Source organism: Mustela nivalis, assembly GCF_964662115.1.
Source record: "Mustela nivalis genome assembly, contig: HAP1_SCAFFOLD_1838, whole genome shotgun sequence".
Classification (NCBI taxonomy): Eukaryota; Metazoa; Chordata; class Mammalia; order Carnivora; family Mustelidae; genus Mustela; species Mustela nivalis.
Window position 1 is genome coordinate 8,364 of NW_028134826.1, and position 12,603 is coordinate 20,966.

The 12,603-nt window shown below is 36.8% G+C and overlaps 1 pseudogene across 1 annotated transcript; it reads left to right on the forward strand.

Annotated features, from left to right (window-relative positions):
• Positions 1-11,653: 11,653 nt before the first annotated feature.
• On the forward strand, positions 11,654-12,128 carry LOC309858085 (dynein light chain 1, cytoplasmic pseudogene; annotated as a pseudogene). The gene has a single exon. The product of its transcript is annotated as a dynein light chain 1, cytoplasmic pseudogene (transcript).
• The last annotated feature ends 475 nt before the right edge of the window (positions 12,129-12,603 follow it).

The following is a 12,603-nucleotide window of genomic DNA, read 5'->3' on the forward strand; positions in this document are numbered from 1 at the left end:
CACCACCTTGAACAGTCCAGCTGCGTGACATTTCTATCATCTCAGAAAGCCTCATTGTACAGTAGGTACATGCAATGAAAAGTAAAGAAATATGGCTGGTAGTTTGAGCTCTGCCTTGAGAATGAATAGGTCTTGTGTATGCCAGTTTATTCAAGTTACTCTTTTTTTCATTAGTCAGTTAATAGAATTGATCTCTTTTAAGGTACCTTTCTATTCCTAGCATCTAGGATTAATTCTACAAGATCACTGGGTGTTATTGGGAAAATATCTGTGGGTAGTCTGGGACACCAACATGTGTCTCTCACTCCGTATTTTTGTGAACATATACCACTCCTTTCCTACAGTTTCTATTTAACATCTGCAAGGGTGGTAGGTAAATAGTTTCACTGTACCTTCCTGGCTCATCTAAACCAGGGCCCATCTTTGAGGTAGAGATCTTGAAGGGTACAGACAATGTGTGTGTGTAAATAACACTTGAGACAAAACCATGCTAAGAGTTAGTAAGGAACTGGATCATCTTTCCCCTCAACTTTACTCTCTCTTTTTCTCCGCTAGGCTCTCTTACTACTAATCCCTTTCTTTCTTAGCAACCTGACTTTGACCAAGGCAATTCCTATTCAGCTAGTTCAAATATCATCTCCTCCAGTTCACACGAGGACTTTACTGATGCTCTAGACTAGCTCAGGTTTGCTCTGTTACTCCTTTTTTAAAATAGTCATCACAGTTCAGGTTAAACAATGTATGCTTAACTGTTGTACATAGGTTGTTAGGTTGAACAGGGCAGTAACCTTATTTACCTTGAAACTCTCTAACCCTGAAGTCTGGCCCAATGCCTGGTACATAGTCAGTATGTAATATATGTAATATATTTGTGTGGACTGTCTGAAATTCAGAACTTTTATTCCACTGGATGCAGTGAAATACTCCCAGAGAGAACTGGGGTTGAAAGTCATCCTAATATGCTTCTACAATTTTTTTTTTTTTGAAATTTAAAATAGCTCTCCTGACATTGAGTCATTCTGTCTTCTGGGTTCTTGAGATCACTGTCAATAACTCCATCATAGCACTTACTACCCCATACTGTAAATTGTTTGGCTAAAGTCCAGTGATGTGAGTTTCTCAAAGGTTACCAATCATATCATTTTTTGAAATCCCTTAGTTATGAAGTGTAAGGTACATTAGAATCTCAATAAATGTTAGTTCAGGATACTCATGAAATATGATGTAATTTGCCATTTCTAGCTTGAAGAATTCACAAAATCTTTATGGTGCACTTGACTTCAGAGACTAACCAAAGAGCTTAATTTCAGGAGCAAACTGAACCACAAATGCTCAGTTTTTCACACATTGTTAGAAGTTGGCCAAGAGTGCCAGGGCTAGGTCAATTTCAGAAATTTATACTATTAAATTAAGTATCCAAGAAGGAATTTATGTGCCCCAGGGAACATGTAAAGCCATGGGTTAAACATGGATTCTTCATGAACCATCATTGATTTTCAAAGAGTTTTCAGGGGAAAGTTAAGCTTTTGCCCTTGGCCCAATGGCTTATTTTTTGATGTGTGGCAATCTCTTTAGTTTTATTTTTAAACATTATAAGTCATGTTACTAAATTTTGAAACATAATCATATGACTTTTTTTATTCATTCATCTAGAGGTGAACTATTGAAGAGGAACACCACAATGCAAAGATCTTTTATTAAATACAATTAGTTCAAAACATCTTGATGAGCTGGATGAACCTCAGGGTCTTGAATTATGGGTAAAATTTGGATTGATAGTCTTGCTAGGTTTTAGAAACTTCCCTTAATTATAAAACATATTTGGCACACTTTTGTACTTTCTTATATTAGAATTAATATCATAGTTTTGATTGTATAAACCTGATCTTCCTAATTATTGGTAAATTCTTAAAATGCCAGTTTCATGCCATCCCTTCTCTGATACTTCTTATGGTATTTAACACAGGCAGAGCGAAGAGGAGGCGTTTAGTCAATTACTTTTAAACAGTAGGAAGCACTTACCTCCCATCCATATCAGGGTCCATTAGAACTGGACCTTCTTTGGAGCCTAAATTGTATCTTTAAGAGTCTCAACCATTAGAGGTTAATACTCTAGAAATATGGAATGAATGAGGTGTCAGTTGGCTAATCTTGAGCCAGGAAGAGATTCTGACATTTTGGTCTACCAAACCAAATACTTGACCACCCCTTCTAATAATTTACTAAAAATGTTAATATCATCAAGTTTAAAGATTAGCAATCCACTGATCTATTTGTTAAATATTTTTGGGTGCCGATCATGTGCCAAGTGTTGTGGGGACACTGGGTAGTCAAGGAAGAAATCTGTTACCAGCCACCAAAGGAAAGTGATAATTAGCAGGAAACTGGGAAGTGGTATAAGACAAATAAAATGATAATTCTAATTTCCTAGGGTTTTTTTGAGGACTACATGAGATAATTATGTAAAAATTACCACAGTGACTAGCACATTATATGTATTTCACATCAGGTACCAACCATTACCATGTACTAATTGGGCCAGGCTGGAAAATCATTTTTCATTCTACATTTTTGTGACTCAGTATCACAGATTGGTATGTAGCTGGAGAGAGTTTTCCCCAGAGTTCAGCTTGCATTTTTATCTTTATTTTTACCTCTCTTGGGATAAAAATACCTTCTCTGCTCAGTTAAGCCCATTTGCTAGATTCTGAATCATTATGCAATCTCACATCCAACACTTACCCTTAAGGAAACAAATACGATTCACATAAGCAATGTTTCCACTTAAAGCCTTGTCTCCACTTAGCCATTTTGAAAACTTGTGTCTGGAGGGAGTGGGTAGTGCCAGCGGATCAGTGAAGATTGATTGGAGAAGTGACTATAGGTAGGTGAGGTCAGTCCTGGGGAACAGCACATCAAAAACCCGTAGGCTCTGTTACCATCCAAAGTCACAAAGTTCTTGATGCATATGAAGAAAGACTCGTACATTGTCTGCTAGGCTGGGAATGGCATGGGTTGCATTCTGCTCTTCCCTTTGAGTATGAAGCTTTTAAAGTTTGTACCTTCTGGGGTGCCTGACTGGCACCCAGTTAAGCATCTGCCTTCAGCTCAAGTCATGATCCCAGGGTCCTAGGATCAAGCCCGGTCTTGGGCTTTCTGCTCAATGGAAAGCCTGCTTCTCCCTCTGCCTCCTGTCTGCCTGCTTCTCTCTTTCTGATAAATAAATAAACAAAATCTTTCAAAAAATTTTTTTAAATAAAAAGCTTGTACCTTCTGATTAAACATACTTTAAACCAAATGCCTGCTCTGTGGATGCCCAGCGCCTCCCATTTCCATGGCAAAGTAAAGAATAAGGAAAGACACCAGAACATGTGAGCTTTGGCTTTGGCATCACATTAGCTGAATTATCTTGAACAAGTCATTTGTCTTCTATGAACCTTTGTTCCTTGAGGTATCAGCAGGTCTCACCCTCCCCTACTTTCCAGAGAGAAAACCTTTTAACCCCCACTGTTAAACCATGCAGTCATCTAGAAAAGGAACATAGACCAGTATTCCCAGCCATTAAATAGATGCATAGATTTATATAATATTAAACATCACTTAAAAACATAAGTCATTGACCTACAATTTTAAGGGCACTGTACTTTTTAGTAGCCTTTTCGTTTTATGCATAAAGATGCTATAGTCAGGCTGGCTTCAGTTTGATAAGCATTGGCCTATAAGTTAAGATTTAAAAACAGACCTTGGCCAACATGATATTGAAAGACAAGAACAAAATTGAAGGACTGACACTGTGCAACATCAAAAAGTCAAGACACCAACTGGGTTAAAATATTTGCAAAAGACATATATGATAAAGGGTAATACATATATTATCCAATATAAGCATATATTATCCAATGCAATATATATTATCCAATATATATATTATATATATCCAATATAAATATATATATTGGATAATATATATAAAAGCTCCAAAAACTCAGTAATAAGGAAACAAACAACCCTATTAAAAAATAGGCCAAAGGGGGGCGCCTGGGTGGCTCAGTGGGTTAAGCCGCTGCCTTCGGCTCAGGTCATGTTCTCAGAGTCCTGGGATCGAGTCCCGCATCAGGCTCTCTGCTCAGCGGAGAGCCTGCTTCCCTCTCTCTCTCTCTGCCTGCCTCTCCATCTACTTGTGATTTCTCTCTGTCAAATAAATAAATAAAATCTTTAAAAAAAAAAATAGGCCAAAGACATTAATACTTTACCAAAGTACACAACTGGCAAATGAGCATATAAAAAGATGGCCCATACAGTCACCAGGAAAATGCAAATGAAAACAACAATGAGATACCACTATGCGTCTATTAGAATCATCAAAATCCAGAACACTAATACCACTCAATAGCGGCAAGGATGTGATGCAACAGGGACTCTCATTTTTACTGTTGGGAATGCAAAATGGGACAGCCACTTTGGCAGCTTCTTCTGTTTTAATAAGATATTATTTATTTATTTGAGAGAGAGAGAGTGCACAAGCCGGTGGGAGGGGTACGGGGAGAGGGAGAAGCAGACTCTCCTCTGAGCAGGGAGCCCAATGTGGTACTAGATCCCAGAACCCTGGGATCATGACCTGAGCCAAAGGCAGATGCTTAACAGATTGAGCCACTGAGGAGTCTCCAGTCTGGTAGCTTCTTATAGAACTAAGTGTACTCTTACCATATGATCTAGCAATGATGTTCCTTAGTATTTACCTCTAAAAGTTGAAAACGTACATTGACATAAAACCTGCACACAGATGTTTATAGCACTTGTAGTCTTAAAAGCCAAAATTTGGAGGCCACCAAGATGTCCTTCAGTAAGGCAAATGGAGAAATAAAAATAAGCTGTGCTACATTCAGACGGTGGAATATTATTTGGTGCTGAAGGGAAATGAGCTATCAACCATGAAAAAAAGCATAAAGAATCTTTAAGTGCTTATTGCTAAGTAAAAGAAGCCAATCTGAAAAGGCTACATACTGTGTGAATCCAACTATATGGCATTCTGAAAAAGGCAAAACCATTGAGATGGTAAAATGATCAGTGTTTGGCAGAGGTCGTCAGGGAGGAGAAATGAATAAATAGCACAGAGGAATTTTAGGGAAGTGTACATAATAGTGGATATATGTCATTATACATTTTTCCAAGCCTGTACAATGTACAACAGCAAGATAAACCCTAATATAAACTACGGTCTTTGGGTGACATGTCAAAGTATCAATTGTAACAAATATCCCACTCAGATGAGAGACGTTGATAATGGAAGTGGCTATGCATGTGTAGGGGCAGGGAATATATGGGAAATCTCTGTATCTTTCTGCTCAATTTTGCTGTTAACCCTCTACTGCTCTAAAAATATAAAGTATATTTAAAACAAACAAACAAACAAACAATAATAGACCCCAGACACATGTCCCCATCAGCCCTGTCATTGCTATATGACTTTCCTACAGGGCTTAGCCCTCTCCACCAAGGACTTCATAATAAAAATACAATTCAGGACAGTAACACGTTAAGATTCATATAGAGTTAACTTCTATTATAATCTGTCCCAGTGTGGATTACTTTGAATCAGTAGAAGAAAAAAAAAATGAGCATAAGAGGCTCTGTTTTTGAGAGGAGGCCTGGGTTGGGCACTATAGTTTTGATGGCCCTGTATTAGTCAGGGTTTCTAGAGAAATGGAATCAATAGGATTGGTTCATTTTAAGGAATTGGCTTATGTAATTGTGGAAGCCCCATGAAACTAAAATCTGATGGAGGAGGCTGTGTGGCCAATCATTCAAGAAAAGTTGCAGTTTGAGTCCAAAAGCCGTCTTCTATAGAACCAGGAAGAGTCAGTGTTGCAGATGAAGTCCAGAAGTAGTCTGCTATAGAATTTCCTCTTCCTCAGATATGATCAGACCTTCAACTGATTAGATGAGACCACTCACAGTAGGAAGAGAAATTTGCTTTACTCAGAGTCCACGGATTTAAAAATAAATATTAATATAAAAATGCCCTCAGAGAAACATCCAGAATAATATTTGACCAGATATCTGGGCACTGTCACCCAAATCAACACATATGATTAACCATCAGAGGCCCAAATAATAGGTTGAAATTGCAGAATTTGGTGAAATCATCAATATCAGAATTGTAAAGAGATAGCATGGGCAATATATACTTTGAGGTTTTGTTAAATGCCAGGGATATTCATGGAAATAGGATCGCTGCAAGAATAGAGAAAAAAGGGGCGCCTGGGTGGCTCAGTGGGGTAAGACCTATCCCTTCGGCTCGGGTCATGGTCCCAGGGTCCTGGAATCGAGCCCCACTTTGGGCTCTCTGCTCGGCAAGGAGCCTGCTTCCTCGCCTTTCTGCCTACTTGTGATCTTTGTCTGTCAAATAAATAAATGAAATCTTAAAAAAAAAAAAAGAAAAGAGAAAAAATATGAAAAAAAAATTTAGCCAAAAATTTTGTGGACCTATTTCTCTTGAGAGAGATGATACCAGTATCATCAGAAATAGAGCATTTTTCAATAGCTGAATATGAAATGTTAGCTTGCATGACCAGACATAGCTATTACCTTCCTTCTCTTCATAGTCAATGTGTTCTTAGAAGTGAATATATGAATATAACAGGCAGATGAATGGCAATAAGACAATAAACAAAATAAGTTAAACATCTTCTCCTTTTATCCCTCTGCATTTTTAAAATGTGGGGTAACTGGGTGAGGGACTTTGGAGAGATTATGTGTTATGGTGAGTACTGGGTATTATATAAGACTGATGAATTACAGACCTGTAATCCTGAAACAAATAATACAATAAATGTTAATTTTTTTAAAATATCCAAAAAGAAGAAATAAAATGTTTCATATTTTCTGACTTCTCCCAGACCTTTACATTGCTGACTCTTTTGTATCATTCCTGGCTCAGAGTAAATGTCATTTCTATTTTTTTTTTTTAAGATTTTATTTATTTATTTGACAGACGGAGATCACAGAGAAGCAGGCAGAGAGAGAGGAGGAAGCAGGCTCCCCACTAAGCAGAGAGCCCGATGCGGGGCTCAATCCCAGGACCCTGAGATCATGACCTGAGCTGAAGGCAGAGGCTTTAACCCACTGAGCCACCCAGGTGCCCCTTGAGTAAATGTCATTCGACAGAGAAATATTTTTGGTCCCCAATAAAAAAGGGGGCACACGTTTCAGTTACATCATAGCAAAATATCACTGATTCATGCAACACATTCCATAATCTCACCCACAAAAATGGTAGCTCCATGAGGACAATAGACACCTCTTGTGTGTCTCCTTCACTCGTATACATCCAGGGTCTGGAATAGTATCTGGAATATGGCAAACATAAAACATTCAGGGAAAGCACAGAAATCTGAAGTTTGGAGTCTAGTGAGTTGTTTACAGGGCACTTTGTGTAAAGATTTATTCTCTAAATCTGTCAATAGACTTATAAGTCACTTTGTGGAAAAAATGAAAAGTTGCACCTTTGAAAAAATCATCTCCAGCCAGTCAACAGCAGATTACATAGCATCAGTCTATGAAAATAAAAGGCTAAAACAGAGCTAATTCTCAAACCCTTCTTTTAGAGGGAGATAATAGAATGGCTAAGTAATTCTTATAGGTTGATTTGATACAAAGATAACTTTCAAACTTCAGAGCAATCAATAAGTCAATATAAAATAAAATCAACAAAATCAATTAAAAGAATAATGCTGCTATATAAGAACTACAGCTAAACTGTTTTTAGAATAACTTTTCAGACCAGGTTCTGCATAATGGTATGCCATTCTGATTCCTAATGCAGTATTAAAACAAAGTTCTGAGAAAAAGAATTTTAAAATATGTTTTAAAAACCTATTTAATTTAAACATCCTATATCTTTTGCCTTCCTTTCTTAAAGTAGTGTCTACTAAGCAACATGTATAATAATACACAATTTATTCAACCCCTGATAGCTGGCTTCCACTTTCTCAACTCTTAGATAGTTTACCCATAAGGGAGGGTAATATCACTTGACTTTCTTAGGCAATGGAATCAAATGAAATTGTAAGTGAAAGATTTTTAGAAGTATGAAGCCTTTTGAAAATAATACAGTGTTTTGGAAAGGAGGCGCTACGAATCCAAAGAAAATATTATGAAATAGACACCAGAGTCAGGATTTGGTTGGCCTTCATATTACTGAACACAAATCCCTGAAATATGAGGTAAAATTTTCAGAAAGATTTCCATTCTTTAGGTCATTTTGGAATGCTCATCATTGATAGAGGATATGATCCTCATTTAAGGAAAATCCAATCCAATTTCAGCATCAGTCTGCATGTTTCCAGAGACAAATGGAGAAACTGTTTTTTTGCCCCAAGGAAGGCCATAACAATTTTAATGTATCAAATTCCTAAAAGAATTTCAAGTTACAGACGCCACTCATATGAGAATAAGGTTTTGAAATTACTTAATATGAAGGTTGTTTGAGGATAATAGAGAATTCAACTTTAAGAAGACTTAGGGAGTTTTTGATGATTTTCTTCAAATATATAGAAGAGTGATTAGTTTTATTCTGAATATACCTGGTGATCAGAGAGCGGTCGGACATAGCAACAATGCTGAGCTTAATGGAAAAAAGAAAATTTTAATAAACAGAGCTGCAGGTGGATGTCTCAATATATTATGTTGTTATTCATCTCTAGAATGTTTAAAATGGCCAAAGTATGAATGTGATCAATACTGCAGCAGATCAACCCCCAGGTGACTATCTGAGCCAAAAAAAAAACCACCCTGGTCCCTTCTAAAGTTGAGGTTTGATGAGTTTGAAAGAGATTTTTCTCTACTCAAGACAACTCTTGGACCTAGATGCCAGCTCCATGATTTGTATGTAGAAAATAGGTTGGGAGCTCCTCAAATTCCATCCCAACCAAAGTCTTAACATTCCCATTAGTTATAAAAAATAAAAAACCTGCCTCATATGTTGCAACATAAATAATCCATCCTTCCGATTTGATCAATATACACAGGAGTGATCATCCATCACCTCCAAAGATACCTTATTCCATTATGGGATTATTGCAATTGTCAGACATTGTTTTTCTTCCTCTTAGGAATTTGAGCAAGTGAGTCCACGCCCTCAGCCTCAGGTAGTTCAACTGTAAATGAGGTGTTTATGTTATAGTTTCTGAGTGTCCAGTGTGAGTCTAGTCACCTTCAAAGGCTGGCCAACCATTTAAAGAAAACTGCCATGGGTCCTTCAGACATCTGTTTAGGAATCCCTCTGAGTGTCAGTGTATGAACAAAAAAGTACATATGTCTCATTATATTATAATCAGATTTTGTTTTTAACCAAAAACTGCATTACCCAGCTTGAGCACTCATCTTATTCACTAAACTGGGCTCTGAATGTCTTTCAGTTATTTCCAAAAATTGAATCCATCTGTAAGAGATGAAGATTTACCACTATTGAGGTCTTAAAAAAAAAAGTGCTACAGGCTTTGAAAAAATTCCAAAAGAAGAGTTCAAACAGCCTCTGAGCTATAGCAGCATCATTAAAATAATTATATAATTGCCCAAGGGACAATAATCATTTGAAGGTATATGTTCTGATTTGATTTTTTTTAAAAGTGACATAGCCTGTTTCATTCACAAAAATACTAAGTAACAATATAAAGCAGCATGTAAGAAATAGGGAACATAATAAGCCTTTACAGAGGTTCACAGAGGGAGGGTGATCACTTTACACTGAGTAGTCAAAGAAGGTTGAAAAGGTAAAATGTGTTCTACTTTGAAGAGTAGACAGATTCTTAGCATCCATTATTACCTGAATAAAAATATATATTTTACTTTATCAGAAGGAATTAGCTGGCAACAGTAGTTAGCTTTCACTCAGAAAAGAGTTGGATTGTGAGAGACTAGAGGAAAAGTCAGTTAATCTTTGCCTTGGTAGAGGTCTGCAAGGGCCAACATCAGGGTCATAGGGAGAGTGGAAGCAGGCCAATTGCCAAAGGGATGTCCTCACTCTCTCCATCTCCCTACAAACATGTCCAGTTCTTTGGTCTATGAAGACCAGCATTTTCCTGAAGTAAAATCTCACCCACCACTAACCACCAGCCCTGAGGAAGCCCATAAACATCAATAAGAAACTGAAGCAAGATCTATTCACCCTTTCAGGGAGGCAACAAAAGACTCCATAAAGACCCAGATACACATTCGCCTACCATAAATAGATTTTTGGTTCTTAATCTCTGCTAACCTACCTAAATTTACAGTTTTTGTTTTTTTGTTTTTTGTTTTGTTTTGTTTTTTCCTAGAAAGATGTTATAGAAAGGATTCTCAATTCTGACTTTTATAACCACTCCAGAAGAATGGCTAGCAAGTGACAAGATTATCAGGACATTTAAAAATATAGAAACGGGTTCACAAAAGGAGACTGGAGGTGATGAAAATGATTCCTCCTCACTTAGAAGTGTAACTTGAGTGAAATCTACTTGCTCTTTCTATGTCTCAAAGAGAGCAGGGATGGGGAATGTCAGTAAACCAGTGTGTCACATGCATGCAAATCTCTAAGTGTTCTAAAGGTCATTTGCAATCCACATGGCTTGGCATTTGCCTTCCAGAACACTAAAAGGAATAATTTAATTAACTCTTCCAAAGAAACATAATCAGACTTAATTGGAATTTATGCCGATCAAAATGTTTGAGCCTAGGACCTGGATAACTGGAAAATAAATGATACAAAAAATATTTGATAGTTAGTGTCAGTAAATTAAGGTTGAGAAGTACTTGAAAAGGAAATCAGAATTTAACGTACAAGAGTTTGCACTTCATAAGAATTCAGTTTAGCACTTCAGCGGTTTTTTTCTTGGTCCCCTTGCCCAAATTCTTAATCTCTAGAAAATATATCAAAAATGAGTCAATAACAAAGCTTGCCTCTGAAACAGGAGACTTGACAACAATACTGCCCAACTGTCATTGTTTAAGCTGTAGTTTACTTATGAGCAATTGAATCTCATTATTTCAGCCAAATTATGTTTTACTGCGGTGAGAAGCCAAAAAAAAAAAAAAAAAAGAAGAGGAAAAAAAAAGATTTTGAACTGTTTTTTTTTTCCCCTGTACTTCAGATTTCAGTGATATGGAAAAACACTGAACTCTCAGGAAAACAGGAATGACTTTTTAGCCAAGCAGAACAACCCAGGAATGGCAACCATTTATTGACCTAAAAGATAGAAAAAAAAAAAAAAAAAAAGAGCGTTTTAGCCAGATCTTTATCAACCAAATAGTTAGTTAGAGTAGAAAGTAAACAACGGGTATTTCTAAAAGTTATGTGTATTTGGCAGAAGAATGCAAGGAATGTTATATCTTCTAGAAAACATGTCTTAGTAAATGACTAAAAATATAATTAATAATAATAAAACTACTATAAATCAAGTGAGGTTATAAGCTAAATTATTTGCATCAATTATCTTATTTAAATTATCATATTAAAAATACTGTAAAGTATTTCCACAGATGAGAAAATGGAGTCTAAAAAGGATAAGTAATATGCTGAGGTTACCCAGCTACTGAGGAGTTATACTGCCTTTATAGTAAGATGCAATACACTTCAAAATGGCTTGGAATAAAACAATGAGAAAGACATTGAGAATAAAACATAGAGAAGGACATTGTGGCCCATATTAAAAAGGTGTTTGACAAGAAGTACAACCCCACCTGGCACTGCATCGTGGGGAGGAACTTTGGTAGTTATGTGACTCATGAAACCAAACACTTCATCTACTTCTACCTGGGCCAAGTGGCCATTCTTCTGTTCAAATCTGGTTAAACGCATGAACTGTGTCACACACCCAGTGATCCATCCAAAACCAAGGACTGCAGCCTTAAATCCAAGTACCAGAGACTAAAATCTTCAACCTTGCCTAGGGAAACACCTCGATCTTTGAACCTTTATTGTGTCATTCTGTGCAAGGTATTCTCTGTACAAATTTGTTGTGGTTAGAAAACAATTAGCAAAACAGCTTACATTTGTATTTATTTTCCATTCCATACCTCTGCCCCATGTTTTTTCTCCTCAAAATCCATTCCTTTCAAATAAATCTGTTGGAGAAGTGAAAAAAAAAAAAAAATCATGAATGTGAACCGTCCAATGGCAGATGTACCCTCAGTTTGGTAAAGATGTCACTGAGATTCTGTCTGTTTTCTCCATGCCCTGATCACTTTTTTTCTCTGTCATCTTCATTATCAGGCAGTATTCCTACATGAGAGCAGAGCAAGTCACCAGCATCCTAGGTTACAGCTGTGGAGGTTTGACATGACCTACTCTCAGAGATGCAAAGAAATAAAAGTATGATGCGTGTTATAACTACTCTAGTTTTGTTCTGGAGTTTCTGTTAATGCTGAAGGCGGCACTTCTCCTACCCTACACACACTCCTAATAAAAAATAATACAGTCTCTAGTCAACGATATTATAATAGTGTTGTATGTTGACAGATGGTTGCTACACTTGTGGTGAGCACAAGATGATGTATAGAGCTTTTGAGTCATTGTGTTGTACACCTGAAACCAATATAACATTGTGTGTCACCTATACGCAAATAAAA